The sequence below is a fragment of the Mesocricetus auratus genome, unplaced genomic scaffold (genome assembly GCF_017639785.1).
Source record: "Mesocricetus auratus isolate SY011 unplaced genomic scaffold, BCM_Maur_2.0 Super-Scaffold_100015, whole genome shotgun sequence".
NCBI lineage: Eukaryota > Metazoa > Chordata > Mammalia > Rodentia > Cricetidae > Mesocricetus > Mesocricetus auratus.
In genome coordinates, this window is record NW_024429198.1 from 42,173,674 (window position 1) to 42,197,798 (window position 24,125).

Below are 24,125 nucleotides of genomic sequence, written 5' to 3' on the forward strand. Positions count from 1 at the left end.
CTACCCCACTATTTGGCAATTTCATTTATATTGCCTTCATATATGTGCATACTTTATGAAGTTTCTACTGTATTTGGCTTCCATACTATCCCTCAAATACCCCTTAATTTTAACTGTCTTTCCCCATATTCTCTCTCTCAACCCCCTTGCCTCTTACAAGTTGAACCTCCTATTTCAGCCCCCCAATCTATAATTATCTATTCTATTCCCATTTTTTTTTTTTGGTTTTTTCGAGACAGGGTTTCTCTGTGGCTTTGGAGGCTGTCCTGGAACTCCCTTGGTAGTCCAGGCTGGTCTCGAACTCACAGAGATCCGCCTGCCTCTGCCTCCCAAGTGCTGGGATTAAAGGCGTGAGCCACCAACGCCCGGCTCTATTCCCATTTCTAATGAGATTTATCTGTATTCTCTAGTGTAGTGGCTCTCAGCCTTCCCTTGTGTTGTGGTGACCCTTGATCATAAAATTATTTTCATTGCTGCTTCATAACTGTAATTTTGCTCCTATTATGAATCATAATGTGAATACATATATGAATATATTATGATTATACTATGAATATATCATGACCTACAGGTTGAGAATCACTATTCTAGTCTCATATTACATACCTACCCTCTGTGGTTCTAGGGTTGTAGCTAAATTTCCATAATTATGTATATGCTTTTGAAACAAATTCTCAAATATCCCAGGCTGGCCTCAAATTCCATCTGTAGCTGAGGCTGGCCTTGAATTCCTAATTTTCCCAAATGCTATGATCATAGGTGTGTTTGGGAAGAGGGAGAAGGAAGAGCATGGTTCCTTTCCCTTTAAGGGCATGACCCAACGATTGTACACATTCACTGTAGGTAGCCTAGCCCCTTTGGCCCCTTTTAACTGTAAGGAAATATGGGAAACGTATTTTTAAGTTGGGATACAAAGTATGTTAACTAAAATGTCTACTGCTATAGGGCTGAGGAGATGGGTGAATGTGTAAAGGTGCCTGCTATCAAGCCTGACTCCCTGAGTTCAATCTCCAGGACCCACGTGCTGGAAGAAAAAAAAAAGGCTCTCATAAGTTGTCCTCTAATTTCCACCAGTGCACCATGGCACAGGTGTATATACACAAAACACACACCACTAAGGAAACAAATCAAAACCTTGCTGTAAAGTTCTGGCTGACCAGGAACTTTGTAAGCAGACCAGACTGCCTAGAGCTGGCAAGATGGCTCAGTAGGTAAAGGCATCTGCTGGCAAGCCTGACAACCTAAATCCCTGGAATCATATGGTGGAAGACCAGAATCCACTTTTTTTTTTTTTTACGAGACAGGGTTTCTCTGTATTGTTTTGGAGGCTATCAGTCCAGCCCGGCCTCAAACTCAGAGATCCGCCTGCCTCTGCCTCCCGAGTGCTGGGATTAAAGGTGTGCGCCACCACCGCCCAGCCTCAGAATCCACTCTTGAAGGTGGTCCTCACGCCATGACACATCCACACATCTATAGACACACAGTAAATAAAGCGTAATTTAATAAAAAACACGTTAGGGCTTATTGGGGATGTAGCTCAGTTGGTAGACTGTTTGCCTAGCATGCACCAAGCCCTGGACTTGATCCCTGGATTTTAAGACAAGTTTAATAATGTGCAGAAGGATCAGAAGTTTAAGCTTGTCTTTAGCTACACATGGAATTTAAGGCCAATGTGAACACAGATAAAACCCTGTTTGAAAAAAAACAAGATCGTATTAAATTTTTAAGCATTAGGGCCTTGAAGGAAAGTCAACAGGCAATGGACCAACTAAAGCCATACATGTTGAAATTTATAGCCAATTAATGATTAGTTTGAATTGGAGAATTAACATCTATAGTCTAAACCAACCAGAAGACTATGGGGAGCTGGGTGTTGGTGGCACATGCTATATATATATATATGTGTGTGTGTGTGTGTGTATGTATGTATACATATATATATATATATAAATAATTTAAATTAGAAACAAGGTTGCTTCACATGTCAATTCCAGGTCCCTCTCCCTTTCCCTCCCCTCCTCCCACGCCCTCCCACCAACCCCCCCAATATCCCCTCATTTCCCCAGGGAGGGTGAGGCCCTCCATGGGGGTGTCCATAGTCTGTCATTTCATCCAGGGCAGGGCCTAGACCCTCCCCCAAGAGTCCAGGGTGAGAGTGCCTATCTCATTGATGGATGGGAGGCCAAAGTCCATTTGTATACTTGGGATAAAAACTGATCTACACCCAAGGCTCAACAGATTACCTAGGCCTCCTCACTGACAACCACATTCATGGGGTCTTGATCAGTCCCATGCTGGATTCCCAGGCATCAGTCTGGGATTCAAGAGCTAACCCTTGTCAAGTCAGCTGTTTCTGGGGGTTAAACCATCCCAGTCTTAACCCCTTTGGTCATCAGTCCTCCCTCTCTGTCACTGGATTTCTTGAGTTCAGCTCAGTGCTTAGCTGTGGGAGTCTGCCTCTGCTTCTATCAGCCACTGAATGAAGGTTCTGTTTCCCAGACTCTCTGGCCATAGGATTGTAGGCTGGTACTCCCCAGATCTATGTCTAAAATCCATATATGAGAGAGTACGTGTCATGTTTCTCTTTTTGTGACTGGGTTACCTCACTCAGGATGGTTTCTTCTAGTGCCATCTATTTGCCTGAAAATTTCAGGATTTCCTCAGAGTCCGTTGTTATGTCCCCTTTTCATTTCTAATTTTGTTAATTTGCATGTTCACACTCTGCTGTTCGGTATGTTTGGATGAAGGTTTGTCTATCTTGTTGATTTTCTCAAAGAACCAACTCTTCGTTGCATCGATTCTTTGTATTGTTTTCCTAGTTTCTATTTTATTGATTTCAGCCCTCAGTTTGATTATTTCCTGGCATCTACTCCTCCTGGGAGAGTTTGCTTCTTTGTGTTCTAAAGCTTTCAGCTGTGCTGTTAATTCTCTAGTATAACTAGTCTCCAGTTTCTTCATGTGGGCACTTAGTGCTATGAACTTCCCCCGTAGCACTGCTTTCAAAGTGTCCCATAGGTTTGGGTATGTTGTGTCTTCATTCTCATTGAATTCTAGGAAGTCTTTAATTTCTTTTTTTAACTTCTTCTTTGACCCAGGAATGGTGCAGTTGTGCATTATTCAATTTCCATGATTTTTTTATGGTTTTGGCAATTTGTGCTGTTGTTGAATTCTAATTTTAATGCATGGTGGTCTGATAAGATGCATGGAATTATTCCAATTTTTTTGTAGCTGCTGAGGTTGGATATGTTGCCAAGTATGTGGTCGATTTTTGAGAAGGTTCCATGTGGTCGTGAGAAGAAGGTATATTCTTTTTTATGTGGATGGAATGTTCTATAGATGTCTGTTAATCCCAATTGGATCATTACTTATATTAGACCCTTTGCTTCTTTGTTGAGTTTTTGTCTGGTATTCCTGTCTAGTGGTGAGAGTGGTGTGTTGAAATCTCCCACTATAAGTGTGTGGGGCTTTATATGTGATTTAAGTTTTAGTAATGTTTCTTTTACGAACATTGATGCCTTTGTATTTGGGGCATAGATGTTCAGAATTGAAACTTCATCTTGGTGGATTTCACCTGTGATGAGTATGTAATGACCTCCTTCATCTCTTTTGATTGATTTTATTTTAAAGTCTAATTTGTTAGATATTAGTATTGCTACCCCTGCTTGTTTCTTGGGTCCATCTGATTGGAAAATCTTTACCAACCTTTAACTCTCAGGTAATGTCTGTCTTTGAGGTTGAGGTATGTTTCTTGTATGCAGCAGAAGGATGGGTTCTGGTTCTGTCTTCAAATCCATTCTGTTAGCCTGTGCCTTTTTATGGGTGAGTTAAGGCCATTAATATTGAGGGAAAATAATGACCATGGATAGCTCATTCTTCTTTGATTTGGAATGGTTGTTGTTGTTGTTGGAATTATGTGTGGAATTCTACCCCTTTGTTCTTTTGGCTGTTGGTAAAGTGGGATTATCTAATGCCTATGTTTTTCTGGTTGTAGTTAACTCCCTTGGGTTGGAGTTTTTGTTCCAGAACTTTCTGTAGGGCTGGGTTAGTGGATACGTATTGCTTGGATCTAGTTTTGTCATGGAATATCTTGTTTTCTCCATCTATAGTGATTGAGAGCTTTGCCGGGTGTAGTAGTCTGGGCTGGCATCCATGGTCTCTTAGTGTTGGTAGAATATCTATCCAGGACCTTCTGGATTTCAGAGCTTCCATGGAGAAGTCCGGTGTAATTCTGATAGGTTTGCCTTTATATGTTACTTGGCTTTTTTCCTTAGCTGCTCTTAATATTCTTTCTTTATTCTGTATATTTGGGGGTCTTGATTATTATGTGGTGAGGGGACTTTTTTGTGATCCACTCTAGTTGGTGTTCTGTAAGCTTCTTGTACCTTCATTGGCATGTCTTTCTTTAGGTTGGGAAAGTTTTCTGCCCCTTTGAGGTGGTTTTCTTCTCCTTCTTCTATACCTATTATTCTTTTTTTTGGGTTTTTTTTTTTTTTGGTTTTTCGAGACAGGGTTTCTCTGTGGCTTATGGAGGCTGTCCTGGAACTCACTTTGTAGACTAGGCTGGCCTCGAACTCACAGAGATCCGCCTGCCTCTGCCTCCCAAGTGCTGGGATTAGAGGTGTGCGCCACCTACGCCCGGCTATACCTATTATTCTTAGGTTTGGTCTTTTCATGGTGTCCCATATTTCCTGTATGTTTTGTGTTAAGGATTTGTTGGACTTAAGATTTTCTTTGGGGCCGGGCGTTGGTGGCACCCACTTTAATCCCAGCACTTGGGAGGCAGAGGCAGGCGGATCTCTGTGAGTTCGAGGCCAGCCTGGTCTACAAGAACTAGTTCCAGGGCAGCCTCCAAAGCCACAGAGAAACCCTGTCTCGAAAAAAGCAAAAAAAAAAAAAAAAAAAAAAAAAAAAGATTTTCTTTGGTTGATAAATCCATTTCTCCTAGTGTATCTTCAATACCTGAGATTCTCTCTTCCATCTCTTGTATTCTGTTGGTAATGCTTGTATTGGTTGTACCTGACTGTTTGCCCAGCTTTTCTATTTCTAGCCTTCAGATTGTGTTGTTTTTTAATTGTCTCTATTTCAACCCTTGCACTGTTTGAATTGTTTCTTGCAGTTTTCAGTTTATCTTTTCGTCCATTTGTTGCATTTTATGAATTTTTTGGTTTGTTTTTTCTTCCACTTCTTGCATTTTTTGGTTTGTTTTTTCTTCCATTTCCTGCATTTTTTTTTTTGGTTTTTCGAGACAGGGTTTCTCTGTGGCTTTGGAGGCTGTCCTGGAACTCGCTCTGTAGACCAGGCTGGCCTCGAACTCACAGAGATCCACCTGCCTCTGCCTCCCAAGTGCTGGGATTAAAGGCGTGTATCACCAACGCCTGGCTCTCCTGCATTTTTTTGGTTTGTTTTTTCTACCATTTCTTGAATTTTTTGGTTTGTTTTTTCTTCCATTTCTTGCTCCTCCCCCCCCCCCCCCAGACAGGTTTCTCTGTGGCTTTGGAGCCTGTCCTGGAACTAGCTCTTTTATTTTTTTTTTATTTTTATTTTTTTTTTTGGTTTTTCGAGACAGGGTTTCTCTGTGGCTTTGGAGGCTGTCCTGGAACTAGCTCTTTTAGACCAGGCTGGCCTCGAACTCACAGAGATCCACCTGCCTCTGCCTCCCAAGTGCTGGGATTAGAGGCGTGTGCCACCAACGCCCAGCCCTATACACTCTTTTAGGGCTTCTATCATTTTCATGAAGTTGTTTCTAAGGTCATTTTCTTCTGCTTCGTTCGCATTGGAATGTTGGAGTCTTGCTGATGTGGAGTCTCTAGAATCTGGCGGTGTCATATTTGTTTTTCTGTTACTGAGTGTGTTTTTGTATTGTCTCTTTCCCATCTCTTCTTCTAGTGGGTGCAGAAAGAGCCCCTTACTGGTCTGGGGACCAGAGTTCCCTTTCGGTGGGTGCAATCAAGTCCAATACTCTGGTAGTTCTTCTATTCATCTTCCTAGTTCTGGTCCTGTTTGGAGAAGAAGCCCAGGAATCTGGGGTGTGTAGTCTCTCCCACCTGGTCCCCTGGTCTCTTTGGTGGAAGAGAAGACTTGGGATCTGGGATGCATAGGTCTTGCTGGGATGGGAAGCTCTGTGGCAGTCCCCAGACAATCCCCAGGCACTGCAATCGGCACATGCCTTTTAATCCCAGAACTCGGGAGGCAGAGGCAGGCGGATCTCCGTGAGTTCGAGACCAGCCTGGTCTACCAATTGAGTTCCAGGACAGGCTCCAAAACAATACAGAGAGACAAAAAAAAAAAAAAAAAAAAAAAAGAGGACTATGGGAACTTCAAGAATGTGCTTATCACAGAGATAAGGAGAGCTCCTGTATGCTGGGATTAAGCCTGCACCAGAGTAGAAAGGAAGCCTTATTGGGGATCCAGGCAGTGATTGCTGTGTCTGTCCTAATTTCCCAGGTTGTTTGGAGAAGGAGGAAAATGATAGGACCTGGGAGTTGGAAAGGAGGGAGTCCGGGCTGAGAAGAGAAGAGTCTGGGGAGTAGTAGTTAGAGTGTGGCTGGCAGGTAAAGAGTCTGCTGCCAGTCACACTTCGAGTGGAGGTGAGAGAGGGCCAGGGCCGGATGAGGATGGATGTAGCCGGAAGAGGATGGGCAGGGAACGTAGCTCAGAAGGCAGAGTGCTTGCCCAGCATGCATCAGACCCAGGGTTCTTAGCCAGACGTGGTGGTGCACGCCTTTAATCCAGCACCAGGGAAGCAGAGGCAGGTGGATCTCCGTGAGTTTAGGGCCAGCCTGGTCTGCAGACTGAGCTCCAGGACAGCCAAGGGTACCTAAGGCTACATTGAGAAATCCTGTCACGAAAAAGCAACTAAATACACAAATAAAATTTGGAAAATAAAATAAATAAAAAAGAAAGACCCAGGGTTCCATTTTCAGCACCAAATAACCCTGATGATGCTCATCTCAGCACTTAGGCTGTAGGAGCAGGATGATTAGGCGTTCAAGGCCAGTTTTGGCTACACAGTAAGTTCGAGACCAGCGTGAGTTACATAACATTGTGTTTCAAAAACAAAGCAAATAAAACAAAACAGGAAACAAAAAGACAGGGGCCAGGGAGATGGCTCAGCAGGTAAACACACTAGTTACACAAGAGAGATGGTCCAAGTTCATGGGTGACACACCTATGGTGAGGTGGGAGGTGGAGACACAAGAATCATCCAGAAATTCCATCTCTAGCTAATGTTTTCTCTCTCTCCCTCTTTTCTTCCATTTTCTCCTCCTCCCTTCTCATATACACAAACAAATAAATGAATAAACAAACAAATAACAGATCAAGGTGTGGTAGCACACCTCTGTAATTTGTTTTTGTTTTTTTGGTTTTTAGAGACAGGTTTCTCTGTGGCTTTGGAGGCTGTCCTGGAACTAGCTCTTATAGACCGGGCTAGTTTCAAACTCACTGGATTTGCCTGCCTCTGCCTCCCCAGTGCTAGGATTAAAGGTGTGTGCCAACACCAGCCCACTGCTGATGGAATCAGTTTGTTTGTTTCTTTTTTGGTTTTTAGAGACAGGGTTTCTCTGTGGCTTTGGAGGCTGCCCTGGAACTAGATCTTTGTAGACCAGGCTGGTCTCGAACTCACAGAGATCTGCCTGCCTGTGCCTCCCAAGTACTGGGATTAAAGACTTGTGCCACCAATGCCTGGCCTCAGATTTTTAATCTGAGGATCCCTTGTTCCAGATGTGCCAAATTGACACCAAGATTAGTTAGCACACATTGTCTCAGCTCTCAGCTCCCTTCTCTCTTCTCCCTCCAGTATGAGCCTTGGAATTTGACAATAAGCTCATGTAGATATAATCCCACTACTCAGAAGGCTGAGTCAGAAGAATATGTTCAAAGCCATCCTAGGCTATTTATCAAATTCCAGGCCACACTAGGTTAAAAAACCAAAGTGGAGGAGTGATGTCTTAGTCTGTTTTCTTTCTTTGAAAAACATTTTATTGCATTTATTTACTTGCTTGTGTGTGTTATGGCCTTCTTAGTCTGTTGTTAAAACTAGATGCCTATAGGCGGATCTCTGTGAGTTCGAGGCCAGGCTGGTCTACAGAGTGAGTTCCAGGACAGCCTCCAAAACAATACAGAGAAACCCTGTCTCGGAAAACAAAACAAAACAAAAAAAAACAAAAACAAACAAAAAAACTATATACCTATATCTTACCAAAAGCAATCTACAGATTCAGTCTAATCCTCATAAAAATCCCAATACAGTTCTTCACAGACCTTGAAAGAACAATCCTCAACTTAATATGGAAAAACAAAAATCCCAGAATAGCTAAAACAACCCTGTACAATAAAGGAACTTCTGGAGGTATCACCATCCCTGACTTCAAGCTCTACTATAGTAATGAAAACAGCTTGGTATTGGTATAAAAACAGACAAGTGGACCAATGGAATCGAATTGAAGATCCTAACATTAATCCACACACCTATGAACACCTGATTTTTTGACAAGAAGCTACAATTATACCATGTAAAAAAGAAAGTATCTTCAACAAAAGGTGCTTGTATAACTGGATGACAACAAGTAGAAGATTGCAAATCTATCTATCCCCATGCCCAAAACTCAAGTGCAAGTAAATCAAAGACCTCAATATAACTCCAGTTACATTGAACCTGATAGAAGAGGAAGTAGGAAGTAGCTTTGAATGTATTGGCAAAGAAGACCAGTTGCTGAATATAACACCAGTAGCACAGAGACTGAAAGCAACAATCAATAAATGGGACCTCCTGAAACTGAGAAGCTTTTGTAAGGTGAAGGACACAGTCAATAAGATAAAACAACAGCCTACATAATGGGAAAAGATCTTCACCAACCCCACATCTGACAGAGGGCTGATCTCCAAAATATATGAAGAACCAAAGAAACTAGACACTAAGTCAGGTGTTGGTGATACATGCCTTTAATCCCAGTACTAGAGATGCAGAGGCAGGTGGATCCCTGTGAATTCAAAGCCAGCCTGGTCTACAGAGTGAGTTCCAGAACAGGCTCCAAAGTAATACAGCGAAACCCTGTATCAAAAAACCAAAAAATAATGAAACTAGACATCACTTACAAAATAATCCAATTTTAAAATGTGGTACAGAGCCAAACAGAGAATTTTCAACAGAAGAATCTCAAATGGTCAAAAGACATTCAAGGAATTGTTCAACATCCTTAACCATTCATGAAATGCAAATCAAAACCACTCTGAGATACCATGTTACACCAGTCAGAATGGCTAAGACCAAAAACACTGATGACATCGTATGTTGGAGAGGATGTGGAGCAAGGGCAACACTCCTCCATTGCTGGTGGGAGTACAAACTTGTACAGCCACTTTGGAAGTCAGCAAGGCAGTTTCTCAGAAAGTTAGGGATCAACCTGCCTCAAGATATGGCAATACCACTCTTGGGCATATACCCAAAGGATACTCAATCACATCACAAGGACACTTGCTCAACTGTGTTCATAGCAGCTTCATTTGTAATAGCCAGAACCTGGAAACAACCTAGATGCCCTTCAACTGCAAGAATGGATAAAGAAACTGTGGTACATTTACACAATGGAATATTACTCGGCTGTAAAAAAAAACCAATTATATCATGAAATTTGCAGGCAAATGGATGAAACTAGAAAAAGCTACGCTGAGTGAGGTAACCCAGACTCAGAAAGACAAATATGACATGTACTCACTCATAAGTGGGTAATGAATGTGAAGTAAAAGATAAGCAGACTACAGTCTACCAGAGAAGCTAGGTAACAAGGATGATTCTAAGCGGGACACATGGACCATCCTGGGAAGGCGAATTGGATGAGATTTCCTGGGTAAACTGGGCAGTAAAGGGGAAAAGGATAAGGGAAGGGAACGCCAAGTTGGGGGAGAGAAGGAGTAGGACAACAATTGAAGAGACATTTTGATAGAGAGAGCCATTAAGGGGCTAGAGAGAAACCTGGTGGTAGGGATAGTCTTAAGAATTCATAAGGGAGCCGGGCGTTGGTGGCACACACCTTTAATCCCAGCACTCAGGAGGCAGAGGCAGGCGGATCTCTGTGAGTTCGAGACCAGCCTGGACTACCAAGTGAGTTCCAGGACAGCCTCCAAAGCCACAGAGAAACCCTGTCTCGAAAAACCAAAAAAAAAAAAAAAAAAAAAAAAAAAAGAATTCACAAGGGGCATTGGTGGCACACACCTTTAATTCCAGCACTCGGGAGGCAGAGGCAGGTGGATCTCTGTGAGTTCGAGACCAGCCTGGTCTACCGAGTAAGTTCCAGGATAGGCTCCAAAATAATACAGAGAAACCCTGTCTCGAAAAAACAAACAAACAAACAAACAAACAAAAAGAATCCACAAGGATGACCCCAGCTAAGACTTCTAGCCATAGCAGAGAGGATGTCTGAACTGTAATCAGATTGGTGAATACTCCAACTGTCAACTGTCATCATAGAACCTTCATCCAGTCACTGATGGAACCAGACGCGGAGATTCACAACCAAGAACCATGCCAAGCTCTGGGAATCCAGTTGAAGAGAGGGAGGTCAAGATCATGACCGACAAATCTACAGAGACAGGTGAACCAAGCTCCTGGGAACTCATGAACTCTGGACTCACTTCTGTGGAGCCTCCACGGGACTGAACTAGTCCTCTCCATGTGGGAGGCAGTTGTGTAACTGTGTCTATCTGAGGGGGCACTGGGAGTGAGAGAAGGATCTATCCCTATTGGAGCCCATTCCCTATGGTGGGATGCAAGGGGGAGGGGCTTGGTCCTGCCCCAACTTAGTGACTTTGCTGAATCCCCACGGGAGAAGGCCTTACTTACCCTTTAGGAGTGGATGGAGCATGTGAGCTGGGGGAGGGCGGGGCAGGCAGGAGGAGAGGCGGGAGGGAGAACTATGGCTGGAATGTAAGATGAAATCTAAAAAAACGTTTAAAAATGAACTCGTACTATTAATAAAATAATTACCCCCCCCTAAAGAAACCTGGATGCCTGAGACTAGAGAATTTGTAAGGAATAGACATGTATTTGGAAGCTAGAAAGCCCAGGGGCATAATGCTGGCGTGTGGGGAGGATCTTCTTGCTGCATTATACCCTCTGTGGGGTGTTGGCTTGCTGGCCCCATCTTTCTCCTCAGTAATGCCTTCATGGAGCCTTGCCCTCATGTGCTTGTCTGACCTGAATTACATCTCAAAGGCCTTGCCAAGCACCCCCGAGCATACAGGTTTGAGAGCTACATTCCCAGAGACACCTATGATGGTGTCTCTAGGAGACTGGTGACAGTGTCTCTGTTTGAGGGAAGTAAATGGCAAACTAAAAGGATGGTAACTCTATATGCCTTAATGTGACATTTATTCATAAATGTATACCTACTATGTGCTAGACGTCTGGCTTGGACTCTGGGGAAACCCTTGAGCAGACTAAGCAACCACTTCCAGCAGGCAAATGGATGGAACTAGATAAAACTATGCTGACTCAGAAATACAAACATGATATGTACTCACTCATAAGTGGATAATTATTGCACCTGAATTCTAGTATTACATCCTAATGTCGCTGTTTTGGGCTTCATTTTAATGTCCCAAATCTCATTCTAATGACTTTGGGAGACTCAACTGTGGCTCAGCCCTCATTGGTACATTTGTCGCTACTCATGGGCTCATACTTAATTAAGGTAAATTTTCTACTCAACTGATTAGAGATTTGATAATTTCTTTCTTCTTAGTTGAGTTACCATTTGTTCTAAAAGATGCTATTTAGTTTTTGTTTGTTTTTTTCTTTTTTGAGACATAGTTTCATTATATTGCTCTGGCTAGCCTGGAGTTCACTATGTAGACCATACTCACACAGAGCTGCTTGCTTCTGCCACTAGAGTACCAGGATTAAAGGTATGCGCCACCATGCCTAGATAGTATGATAACTTCTATAGTGAAACAACATCAAAGCCTTGTAACTTCATTTCTTTTATTGATTGGTTTATTGACTGATTGATTCATTAGCCTCATATAGATTAGGCTGGCCTCAAACTCAGTATGTGACCAAGAGTGCTCTTGAACTGATCCCCCTGCCTCTACCCCACAAACCCTACCAAAGTCTGAAATTACTGGGAGAGCATCACCACGCCTGCTCTGAACAGCTCTGGGTAGAGGATTTAAAATTTTCATCGTGTACCATGATTTTCTTGTGGAGATCAGAGGGCAACTGTAGGAGTTCATTCTCTCCTTCCACTCTAGTGGTCTTTTGGGATGCAACCCAGGTCTTACTTGTCAATATGACTAGGTCTGGGATTTACTAAAATAGAAGCCTCTGGGCAGTCTTGGGAAATACTTTCTTGAACTGATATTTTGAAGTGGGAAGACTTGTCCTAAAAGTGTCAGCCAGGCATAGTGGCATACGCCTTTAATCTCAGCACTCAGAGGGCAGATCCCTGAATCCAAGGCCATCCTGGTGTACATAAAGAGTTTCAGGACTACAGAGAAACCCTGTCCTGAAGGAAGCAAAAACAGAATAAAGGTGGACGGCCGGGTGTTGGTGGCGCAGCTGGGCGTTGGTGGCGCACACCTTTAGACTCAGCCCTTGGGAGGCGGGATTCTGCGCGTTTGAAGCCACCCTGGTATACAGTGTGAGTTCCAGGACAGCGTCCAAAGCTACAGAGAAACCCTCTCTGGAAGAAAAACAAAGACAAACAAATAAATAAATGAATAAACGTATGTTGGCAGTCGCAGTTTTCATGAAAGGAAGTGAAAAAATAGGCCTGGTTCTGATGTCGGAGCTACTTTATTTGGGGACTTCCAACATACGCTTAAGACCGGCAGTTCTCCAGGAATCCTCCATGTCTGTGGTGCCAGATTGAGCTTGTGGAGAGAGACATCTATCGTGGAATATTACCAGGTTCTCAGACTCTCCGGGGTGATTGATCCACCGCTGGACCACTTGGACCACGACCCGTAAGTCAATCTAATACATCATAAGTACATATGCATCTACTTAGCTGTCTTTATTCCATTGGTCGTGTTACCTTAGACAACAGTGACTAATGCATTCAACTTGGAAGCAACTGTCTTTACTTGCTGAGCCATCACGACCACCCATTGACCAAGGATTTTTGGTTTTGTTTATGTAGTCCAAGTTAGCCTCAAACACTGCTCCTCCTCAGACTCCATCAACACACAGAGGCTTTTTATGGCATTCAATGTTCCTCAGTCTCATCTTCTCAAAGGCCTTGACTCAGGTCTTCCCTCTCTAGAGTCCCTGAACCTTTGATACCCCTTTCCCCTCACTTCCATTCCCAATAATTGCCAAACAGTTCAAGCAGCCTATGGTGTATAGAAGACACTCTTCTTCTTATCGAGTTTGTACATCTGAAGACAATGGGAAACCGTAATAGTAAAGGATTTGCATAAGGGCTCCCAGCCAGAGAAAGACAGCAAACTCCATCTCTGGGATTTGAACTTGTGACTCTAGGCTTTCAGGCTTCATGTTGGTTGCTAGAGCTTTATCGCCTTCAGGTGCTGGTTCACACAGGCTCCTTTCTATTACCCAGCGGTTTCCACAGCTGCATTGTGCAGAGAGGTGCCTTTGAAATTTGAAGGCAGAGCCTGGTGGTAGTAGCGAATGCCTTTAATCACAGCACTCAGGAGGCAGAGGAAGGTGGATCTTTGAGTTTGAGGTCAGCCTGGGCTACAGAATAAGTTCAAGGGCAGCCAGAGAAATCCTGCTTCAAAAAACAAAACAGAAAGAAAGAGAAAGAAAGAGAGAAAAGAAGGAAGGAAGGAAGGAAGGAAGGAAGGAAGGAAAGCTCGAAGGCAAACAACTTTTGTGGATCTACATTGTGGTTTTGGCTAGACTTTATCTAGGTACTGCTATGGGGTAGTGTTCATAAATGGTATAACACTTATACTGTTTTTGTTGGTAATTACAGCCTTTTAATTTGTGGTACCATAAACAGAGTAATAGTCTGACTGAGGATGTGCCAGGAGAAGTCATTTGATATCAGACTATCTCTAGTACCTCTAGAGGCCAGCACTATGGACAGCTATTGTCAGAAAACATGAATATGTCTCCTGACTAGAGAGGTGAAAAGTGCCTTCTGGCTTTGTTTTGATTTTCTTTCTCTCCTTTGTGAGATTTGTTTATTCTTATTTTATGTGCAGTGTATATGTATGCACTACACACCATATGCATAAAGAAGCCACAGAGGCCAGAAGTGGGTATCGGATCCCTTGGAGTTCCAGATGGTTGTGAGCCATCATGTTGGTGCTGGGAACTGACACTGGGTCCTCTCTGCAAGAACAGCCAGTGCTCTTGTCTGCTGAGCCACCTTTCCAGCCCTGATTTCCATTGCTGTTTCGTTTGAGACGGGGTGTATGTATAGTCTATAGCCCTGGCTGTCCTAGAGCTAACTGTGTTAACCAGTCCATCAGACCTCAAACTCAGAGACCTTCCTGCCTCTCTCTGCCTTCCCAGTACTGGGGTTAAAAGTGTGGGCCGGCCGGGCGTTGGTGGCGTACGCCTTTAATCCCAGCACTCGGGATGCAGTGGCAGGCGGATTTCTGTGAGTTCGAGGCCAGCCTGGTCTACAAAGTGAGTTAGTTCCAGGACAGCCTCCAAAGCTACAGAGAAACCCTGTCTCGAAAAACCAAAAAAAAAAAAAAAAAAAAAAAGTGTGGGCCGCCATCACCTGTTTTTTTTTGCTTTTTTTTTCCCCAAGGTTTTATTATTTCTTACTAAAAAAAAAAAAATTCTTTTTACCTGGACTCAGACTTGAAAGTAGACGCTCTCAGCAAGGACAGTGGCATCTCTTGGGGATCTCTTCCTGGCATTTCCCCTTTTGGCTTCTTTCATTCTCTTGGCCAAATTACTGAAGACAGTAATTTGAGCAATAAATAAATAAGTGCTTAGTAGCTGAGCCACTGTCCAGCGTCCACACTAAGAGTAGAGGGTCTCCATGCTTGGTGATCACATTTAGCCTGTGTTCTTTGGTTTTGCTCACTTATACTTATGGGAAGAAAATAAAGTATTTAGAAAGCATCTTCCATTGGAAGACATTTCAGTGATCTGGGAACTTGAGTCTAAGTTAACTGTTCAGCCTTTGGAAATGAATCATTCCTTTTGTTTAGCCCACTAGCATAGTATTTAGATTAACGTCTAAATTTGTATTGAACCTGACAAGAACCAAAGAGCCAGGCTAGATATACGCATGCCGTCTCCATGGAGCCTAAAAGAAGGCATGTGGTAAGTAAGACCCTGGTCATTAGTCTGTGATGAATGTTGGTGCAAAGCAATATTTTTACCATTTTATGGATGGAGCAACTGAGGCACCTTGAGGTTAAGTGTCTTGACCTTGATTCCGTTGCTGTTTAGTAGATTTAGGAAAGCCAGCTCTGCCTCCAGCTGTCTAGGAGCTCTGCGTCCAGTCTTAGCCAGTTCTGCATGTGACAAGCTCAGGTCTTTCACCCCCTTACCTACAGGTCTTTGCCAATCTGTCTCTGCGAAAGAAGAGACTGAGGTTTGCTGGGGTAGCAGAGATGGCAGGGAAATGCTAGCATTCCCTGCACCTCTTGGACTAGCTACCTCTTCTTATCCTTCCCTGGAGGCTTCTGCCCATGAGGATTCAATCAGCCTCGGCAGGCTGGCTGGGGTGGAGGGCAGGAGGACTGTCAATCTTGGGAAGCTGCGAGCACTCAGGGTCTTGAACTTTATCAGGTTTGAATGTGTGATTGTGAAAGTAAAGAGGGGAGAAATGACAGCACTCAGTAAATCAAACAGAAGATCAGGACCGTGGAAGACCAGAGCAAACAGTCAAATGGAAGAGAGAGGCTTTCACACCCACTCTGGATCTGGCGTGTGGAGGATGCATCTCTTTCACTGTTCTTACTAGAGAGCAGTGTGCTTTGTTGAGGGTCGGATCTTGTTTGAGAGTACACAGTGGAAGGGGGAAGAGAAGTACCAGGAAGAAAACAAGGTTGAAAATGTCTAGAGTGCCCTGTGATGGATAATGTGCTCCTGTGGGTGGTGTAGCTCAGCCTTACCACATACCTAGCATGCATGAGGTCCTGGGCTCCATCTCCAGCACGAAATAAAGAAAAATAAGGGTCTGGGGGAGGTGAGATGGGGGAAGGAAACCCACAAAACAGTAACAAGAAAGTTTGAGAGTTCCTCTGGCCCTCAAAAGCTCCTTTGCCTTTCTTAATGGCTGGGTCTCATTCCCTCTCCTGTCTATCTCCAGAGAGGAGCCGGCAGGGAGGCTGCTGTGAGGCACTGGGATTCTTTTTTGAGAGCCTCAAGATTGCTATCTTGGCCCTGCAGAAGATGCTGGAGTCTGCTGCTGGCATTTGAAGGGGGGTAGAACGAGGAATGTCTCCTCTTCAAAGGCACCAAAAGCCAGCAAAGGACCCATGTTTGTCTCACCCCTCACCCTCTTCCCTACCATAATGCAATAAACAGAAGTCCTGGTGCTGGGACAAAGCTCTCCAAGCAGCTCCCCTTTCCTGGGAGTTTTTAGTACAGGGGCAGTTGGGTCACACATGAAGTTGAGATTGTGTATGTAAGGATGTTAGTAATAAGTCATACAACTTAGCATGTGCCAGCATTACTGCCAAAGATTTTAGTCTTTGCAATGGTCCAGAAGGGAGTTCCTCCTTCTCTTTGCCCTCCCTCCTTTGTCTTTTCTTTCCTTAAGTTGTTAATTACATTATGTATGTGCTCACACATGCACATATCACATATAGCATGACACGTAAGTGGAGGTCAGAGGAAACATTATGGGGGAGTTATGGGAGGTGAGTATCTTTCCTTAGTGTGTCTTAATGAAACTCGGGTCATTGGTTTATCCGGTCAGCAAACAGCTTCACCCTTTGAGCCTCCCACCCCCGGTTGGTTTCTGGAGTCAGGGTCTTACTGTGCAGTCTTGGCTGGTGTGAGAATCATATAATCCTCCTGCCTCAGCCTCCGAGCACAGTGGATCCAGGCATAGTCAGAACACTCTGCTTGGAGTTTTAGCTTTATTTTACTCCAGAGTTGACTGGATCGGAGAAGTTGGGTGACTTGCTAGCCTCACACAGGAAACAGATGGCGGCTCCCGCTTGTTAGCCTCAAGTCCTGGGATGGCCCAGGGGCTCTTAGAAATTCCCTAAGCATATGAGCTAGAGGAACTTGCAATTTTCCAAACCCACTTTGCAGACTGGAGGATGGCTGAAATCTGAGTGCCCTTTCAGAGTTGCTGTGGGACTTTGCCTAACCGGTGCCAGCCTCCTAGACTGTAAACACTTCCGAGATTGGAGCTGCCTCTTCTGCTTCTTCTCCCTGCAAGGCATACTCAGGGGCAGGAAGCTGGAAGGCTATGCAGTGGCAGACAAACCCTTTGGTCCTAATTCTCTGCATATTTGCAACATAGCTGAATGGAGAGGTCATATTTCTGAGTAGTAACTTTTCTTGGTCACTCCCCCATCATTGACTCAAGGATGGCATTTATAATTTAGCAAATCTCTCAAAAACTCATTTCTTTCTTTTCACTTTCTTTTTTTTTCCTAATTCTCTTTATCAATCCCTGCCTGGCCTTAAAAGAAAGAAAATAAAAGGGCAAACGCTACTCAACAGGGAGGAAGGACTGGAAGCAGACACAGGTCTAGGTCCCATAACTCATGGGGTCTGTGCTCCTGGGATGCCAGACACATCCAAGGAGACCTCAGGTCTAGCTCACCCTATGGGGCTGGAAATTTATGTCTCTTTCTTGGGAGCAGAGCTTCCCTTTTCTTTCCCAGGCTTCCCTTTCTCTCTTTTCAGAGGCTACATAAAGAGAGTGTTTGGGAAGGAAACTGTTTGGAAGGGATAGGAAAAGGGGTGCCTGGAAGCTTACACCCCAGCATAAGGTGACACAGACTGAATGAGCCAGAGAGATTGGGGAGCAGACAAGTCCTGCCCACTGACCCCCCCACCAGCCCTCCCTATTTCAAAGCACTAGAAAACATAGTCTGACCACCCTGGCTGTCCCCCTCAGCTCCAGAGCAGTGAAGTCTGAGAAGCAGCGCTGTGGGTCTCACCCTCTAAGAGGGAGGTGGTGACTCTGGCTAGCACACAGCCCTGGGCTTCAAGCAGCCATGGCGGCTGCAATGAATCATGACTCTAAATACTGCATTTGACCAAACCAACCTTGGAGAGTCTACACCCTTTTGGGTTCAAGCCCAAGGGTGCAGATGCACCACCATTTCTACCAGGGGTCAGAAGCTCTGCTCATCACCCCAGGAAATGAGGGGTGCTTCTCTGTTCCTAAAATGAACATGGGGAAGGCAGATAGGCATGACTGACTTTGTCTTTATTGCTTAGTATTAGAAAATAATAAAAACGGCAGGACAAGGCTACACTTGTAATCCCGGTACTCGACAGTATAAATCGAGTTCTTAATTGATCTAGATAATAAAAAGCCGGGTTCACATATAGAGGGAACCCAGGCTTGAGTTGAGAGGGTCATGAGCTTGGGGCTTTGTCTCAAGGAAAGAGGGGCAAGAGACAAATTAAATGCTACTTTGGGTTCCCTTGGCCTTGGTTCTTCTGGAGCTTGGCAGGAATATTTTAGGTCCTACTGCTCCTGGACCTCAGTGCCCCCTCCCAAGGCCTAGCATCCCCAGGCCCGGGACCCTAGATATTGCCTCAATTGTAGCCACAGGTCCCAATGGACCTTGGAGGTTCTGATCTCAGGGTGTCGGATGCAAGCAGGCTGGAGAGGGAGGCCGGCGCCGGTGTGGAATTTCTTTATCGGGATTCGAGAGCCGCCAGCCTCTTCGCTTCTTTAAGCGATCCCAGAGAGACACCTTTCGATCTTTTGTCAGACGTCTTGTCCCTTAATAGCTAAATTTATTTGGTTTAAAGCGGCGATGGGAGACGTGGGGAGGGAAGATCTTTCGTCGGTCATTGGGTGGCCCAGATAACAAGCTTTAAGAGAGAGAGGGAGAGGGAAGAAGAAAGTAAAAAAGGTTAATGGCTGAGGGGGGGGGGCCGCAGGCACCCAGCGTGGGGCTTTTACGGCGACCCTTTCTGGCTCCCCCCTTATCGCCACCCCGACTTACTGCCGCGTAAGAAGTACATTAAGTCACGTAAACAGCGCACAGAGAGGGAGGCCACTGTGGTGACCTTTTGGGCCCGAGCGAGCCCACCTCGGCGCTGAGTTGGCGGCGGCCGGCCGGGGTCACCCGGGCTGCGTGCTCGCGGGGCAGAGTCCCTCGAGTAGTTTGATTCCCACCGCTGGGGACTGCATTAGCCTGAGGCCTGAGGCCAAGTGAGAAGGCGACCGACACTCGGAATTGGGGCGACGTTCGCTCCTCCACCGCCACCTGATCAAGTCTGCCACGGTTTTGTTTGTTTATAGGAAATTAAGAATAAAAGGGAGGAAGCGTCAGGAAGGGAGAGACGGAGCAAGGGAAAGACAGACATAAGTCAGGAGCACCCTGGTTGATGGCTGGAGTTCCAAAATGGGGACACGGCCCAAGCCCTGGACTGGGTGGGACACCGGGGAGAATGGGGAGAGGCCAAGGTGACCTGTGTCGTTGGTGAAAGTCCCCAGGACAGTAAGAAACCAACAAGGCTTTGTACGGGTGTATTTCCTTCTCTTTTTGGAATGCATGGGAACTGAACCCACATCCTTGCTCAAAAAAGTGACTTACCAGTGAGTTATAGCCTTAACCTAATATTTTTAAATGTAAAGTTCAAACCGTGTTTAAGACAGAAATTACTTGCAACCCCCGCCCCAGCCCCCTCTGACTCAATGTTGGAGCAAACAGAAACTTCGTGAAACTACGAGCTTGAGTTTGCAAGGCCAAAGGTGTATAGCGAGACATCCAGGCCCAGGTCTGCTGTGCCCCAGGAAGCTGCGCGCCACTGAGTCCCCAAACACCCCTTCCGTTTCAGCTACAGAGCCCCCGCCCCCTGCCCAATTGGCTGCTGTGTTCTGGCTGCCTTTGAAAGGCGAACAGTGGTGTGGCCCGGCCCAAATAAATGAGCCTAGGGGGACAGGCGGCGCCCCAGAGCCGGTCCTCTGGTGGGGTAGGAGTAAAGTTTGGTCCGGAGGGCCTGCTCCCACAGCCCAAGTAGTTTCCCGCGAAACGGTTTCGTTCAAGATGAGCAAATCCGGCGAGGAAAGACAGGAGGGGCAAGGGGAAGGGAATTAAAAAGAAAGAGAAACAAAAGAGAAAAACACTACAAAGAAACTTCTAGGAGCTACCTGGGGCATGACGGGGACCATCTCCAATTCCTGGGCCCCCCTTAGTTTTGGGTGCTTCTTTTCCCTCGACACCCCGGACTCTGCTGGTTTTCCATTCCCCGGGAGCGTCCAGCCTGAGGCCAGTGGGACCAGCTTTGAAATGTGCCTTTGCCGCGGGAGTGTTGTTGACAGAGTCCGTGAGTCCGAAAACGAGCAAACCAGTGTCTCCAGGCAGCTCAAGTTTTTGTCTGAGTTAATCGGACATGTTAAACAGTTTTATTTTTACATTAACTGACATAAGAAATTATTTCCCTAACCTATTTCTCGTTCGGAAAGCCAGTCTTTTTTAATAGTGAATTTTGTGGCCCTGAAAGGAAAAACAGCGATCTAGCTTCCTTCTTTGTTTGGGGACACTACTAAAATGATTGGCAATATGGATGATAAAATTGTGAGTCGGTTCCCGAGCCCCTAGAGCCCGAACGTTGTCGAATCTGTCAATATGGGTCGGCTCCTCACATCTGTCCCAGCGGCGCCGGGGCCAGTGTGCTCCTAGGCTAGGCTGCCTAACTGCGTCCGGAAAGCAGACCGGTGGGGGGTTTGCTATTGTCCCAGGAAATTTATGCAGGATAACCCTGAACGTTCAAATAAAAATAAAAAAGAAAAGAAAACCCGGGACAAGAACCAGGCTCGCGCCGGGGCTCGATCTTCCTCAGCCTTGAAGGCCGTTCACAGCCAGGGCACCGAATTTAGTTAGCCATTGTAAAAATTGCTTGCTAGAGCAAACGTGAGACATTGTTTCCGAACAATTGGATTCAAAGGGAGAACGATGTCCAGAGTTTTAATGAATTGCTTACAAATGATCTTCGCAGAACCCAGTTCGCTTAAAAATCTGGTCGGAACTTACCGAACAACCCAAAGCAAGCCGCTGGAACCTGTGCTGGGAATTGGGCCGGCCCGTGCCAGTCTCTTGTGGTAGTGACTTTCGATCGAAAACGGGTTAAAATTTAAAGCCCCAGCAGCTCGCCTTTTCATTCCAGAGTTTTCTATCTTCAGCCATTCAGAAGGCAGCCACAATGAAGCCACAGTGACTGAGGGGGGGCGCAAAAAGGAACCTGGTAAAAAGTGACGACGCAGTTAGACAAGAGTGGTCGGTAGCAGGGTTAAAATTCAGAAGTGTTTGACCGCAATTTACAACGAATGAAAACGGAGAATTCTCGCTAACTTCCTGGATTCCGACTCCCCTTCCCCCACCCCCTCCCCAGCAAGTTCTGTCCCTTCTCCGCCAGCGCACAGGTACAGTTCAAGGAAAGAACCCCTTCGCAACGAGGTCTCACACCTTCTCGAAATCACATTTTACAGCGCACTCATGTATTCCTGTTCGGCTCTGCTTGGACCCCTCTCCTTTCTTCAACTGGAAAAATAGCAAAAATAAATATCAAACGAAACTAAAGTAACAAAAACAAAAGCAGCCCCAATGCTTTCAGGAAGATCTATAGAAAACATTGATTTACCTGGGACGTGCGTGTAAAAATCCATCCCAATAAGAGAGTTCCTCCTGTTCAGTTCCCTTTCCGCAGCCTTCCAGTGTCCAGCTCGTCGGAAGAAATCCTTTTTGTGAGCACGGAGGAACAGGACGTATATCACTGCTGCTGCCTGGGACGAGCAGCGTACGACTCGCTGCTGACAGATCGGCACTGATAACCCCGCCAATGTTCCTTTCCAGTCCTTGGCCCGCTAAGGGCCATATCAGTTTGTACACAGTTGTGATAACCATTTGGAGGGAGCAGCGACTAAGGGGTGTGTGTGTGTGGGAGAGAGAGAGAGCGAGACTTGGGGGATGGAGAAACGGTGTTTCTCTCTGGGATCCGAGAGGGTACTCTCTCTTCTTTTCCAACGTTATCTATGCGTTACCTGAAGTCCGGGGAAAACTCAGAGCGAACGAGACCACCGGACAGAGTTTAAATTCCGTGACGGTCCCCAGCACCTCATAGATTTAACCTTTCCGTACGCCGAGACCCAAAGGTTAGCTGGGGAACGCCTTCCCGAACTCTACGAAACCGCCCAGGAATTTCGTATATGTTTTAAGAGCAGGGGCAAGGCAGGAGTGGGCAGGAGGGCGCCTTTCCCAGGTGACACCCTGGATCCCAAATGGCCCGCACAGCCTGAGCATCCCGAAATAGGGTCAGGGAAGTTTAAGGTTGGTCACAAGCAACTGCGCACCGGGAGGAGGGGTTTAACTTGAAAGGGGGAGATGGGAGAGCCACTTGGGCACTTTCCCCGCTGACATTAGGGGCGCGCCGACCTGGGAGGAGAGGCGGCGCGACCGTTCGTTTGCGGCCGCGGTCAGTGCGGGGCTACAAAGACCCAGCTTCTCCGGTGCCAAGTCTCCCTTCTGCCCAGGGTGTGACTGTGTGTGTGTGTGTGTGTGTGTGTGTGTGTGTGTGTGTGTGTGTGTGTGTGTGTGTGTGTGCGCGTGTGTGTGTGTGCGCGCGCGCGCGCGCAACTGGGGATCCGGGGGTGTGTTCCACTGCTGGATGAATAAGGGTCGCCGGCCAGGTCAGGCGTCCTGTTGCCTCTGCCCCTCCCCTAGTGTCCCCGAGCTAGGCGCCCCCGGGTGGACTCGCCCCCGCTCTGGGGACAGCGCTTGCCGCTCAGCCCACGCCCGCAGGCTGCCTAGCACTTATTGTCTGCTAGCGCTGCGCGCTCCCCTCCCCCTCGCCGTCCCCTCCCCACCCGCTTTTTTCTCCTCCCCTCGATCCCTCCTCCTTCTCTTCACCTCCGCACCCAGCAGCTTGGAGAGAGCAGTTCCGACCCACAGCCTGGCACCCTTCGGCGAGCGCTGTTTGTTTAGGGCTCGGTGAGTCCAATCAGGAGCGCAGGCTGCAGTTTTCCGGCAGAGCAGTAAGAGGCGCCTCCTCTCTCCTTTTTATTCTCCAGCAGCCGCTGGGAGACCCCGGACTCGCGCTCTCCCGCCGGCGCCCTCGGCCTCACTCCGCGCTCGGGAGCACCTCCGCCGCGGCCGTTCTTCACGCACGTCACTCGCCCGAGGTTCGGCTGCTTCCTCTTTTGTTTGCCCCCTCTTCTTCCTTCCTTCCTTCCCTAGCAGGCCTTTGGGCCTCCAGCTCTCCGGCCTTTCTCCGGCCGTGATCGGCTCCGAGGGTGTTCCCCTCCTTCGCTCTCCTGGAGGATTTCAGGGACTCCCAGGTTCCCGGGATACTGCGGACCAGCCCCGCCACCCCCCCTTGCTTATCTGCCCGCATCCTTATCTCCGAGTTATCTCTGCGCCAAGGGGCGGGAGCCCGTAGTCCTGTGGGCAGAGAAACTTCTTTCTTGCTATCTTGCCCGGGTCTGTGTGTGGGCATTAATTTTAGCGTGGTTATCTCCGATGGGCCGAAGTGATTTGGAAAAGCAGCCTGGTAGAGGCCTGCCTGGCTCCCCACCCCCTCCAAGTCTCCCTGTCATTCTTCCTGCTCTCCCCTTTGGGGTGGCCTCGGCTCTGGGGCGGTCTCACCCCCTCCCCTCCTGCGTTTCCCCCCTCCTTTCCTCTGCGCTCTGCTCCACCCTACTATGTCCAGTTCCAGAACGATCTGGCCTTTCCCCCTGCTGGGGTTGACCATGGGGTGGCCCGGGGGTGTCCCGACCGGCGTGAGCGCGCAGGCTGGTGGCTTTGACGCGATCTGTGTGTAAGGTGTGCGGTCGGTCGGCCTGGACTCGGTTGGGCATGAAGTAGTGGGCTTCCGGCACTGCTTCCCAAGCCCCATGCGTCTACCCTGGAGTCCCACGTTCTCTGGGCTGGCGGCTTTTCCTGGAGCTTGCGTTGGATCTGGTCAGCGAGGTCCGGGAAGCTCCGAGAAAAAGCGGCGGTTTCGTTTTCAGGGACAGGTTGCCTTTGCTAGCTACTCTCGCAGAGGCGTC

General features: G+C 46.7%; 1 protein-coding gene and 1 long non-coding RNA gene across 5 annotated transcripts in view; one reads left to right on the plus strand and one right to left on the minus strand.

The window, feature by feature from the left end:
* Positions 1 to 18,308: 18,308 nt before the first annotated feature.
* On the minus strand, positions 18,309 to 23,107 carry LOC106022253. Of its 3 annotated transcripts, none has more exons than XR_005881664.1 (5): positions 22,987 to 23,107; positions 21,722 to 21,818; positions 21,547 to 21,621; positions 21,115 to 21,322; positions 18,309 to 18,946 (listed from the first exon to the last, which is right to left on the minus strand). It is a non-coding gene; the product is annotated as an uncharacterized LOC106022253 (long non-coding RNA). The 3 variants fall into 3 exon arrangements; XR_005881665.1 differs by lacking the exon at positions 22,987 to 23,107 and adding an exon at positions 22,122 to 22,517; XR_001197272.3 differs by lacking the exon at positions 22,987 to 23,107 and having other exon boundaries at positions 21,722 to 22,106.
* Positions 23,108 to 23,125: 18 nt separating this feature from the next.
* Positions 23,126 to 24,125, plus strand: part of Gata6 (GATA binding protein 6) — a 33,969-nt gene continuing 32,969 nt past the window's right edge. The window contains exon 1 of one of the 2 annotated variants that reach the window (XM_005065381.4): positions 23,126 to 23,258. The gene's annotated coding sequence lies outside the window, so the exon portion shown is untranslated. Of the gene's footprint in view, positions 23,259 to 23,521; positions 23,899 to 24,125 lie in introns of those variants that run through there. The other variant, XM_040757824.1, reaches the window with a different exon arrangement.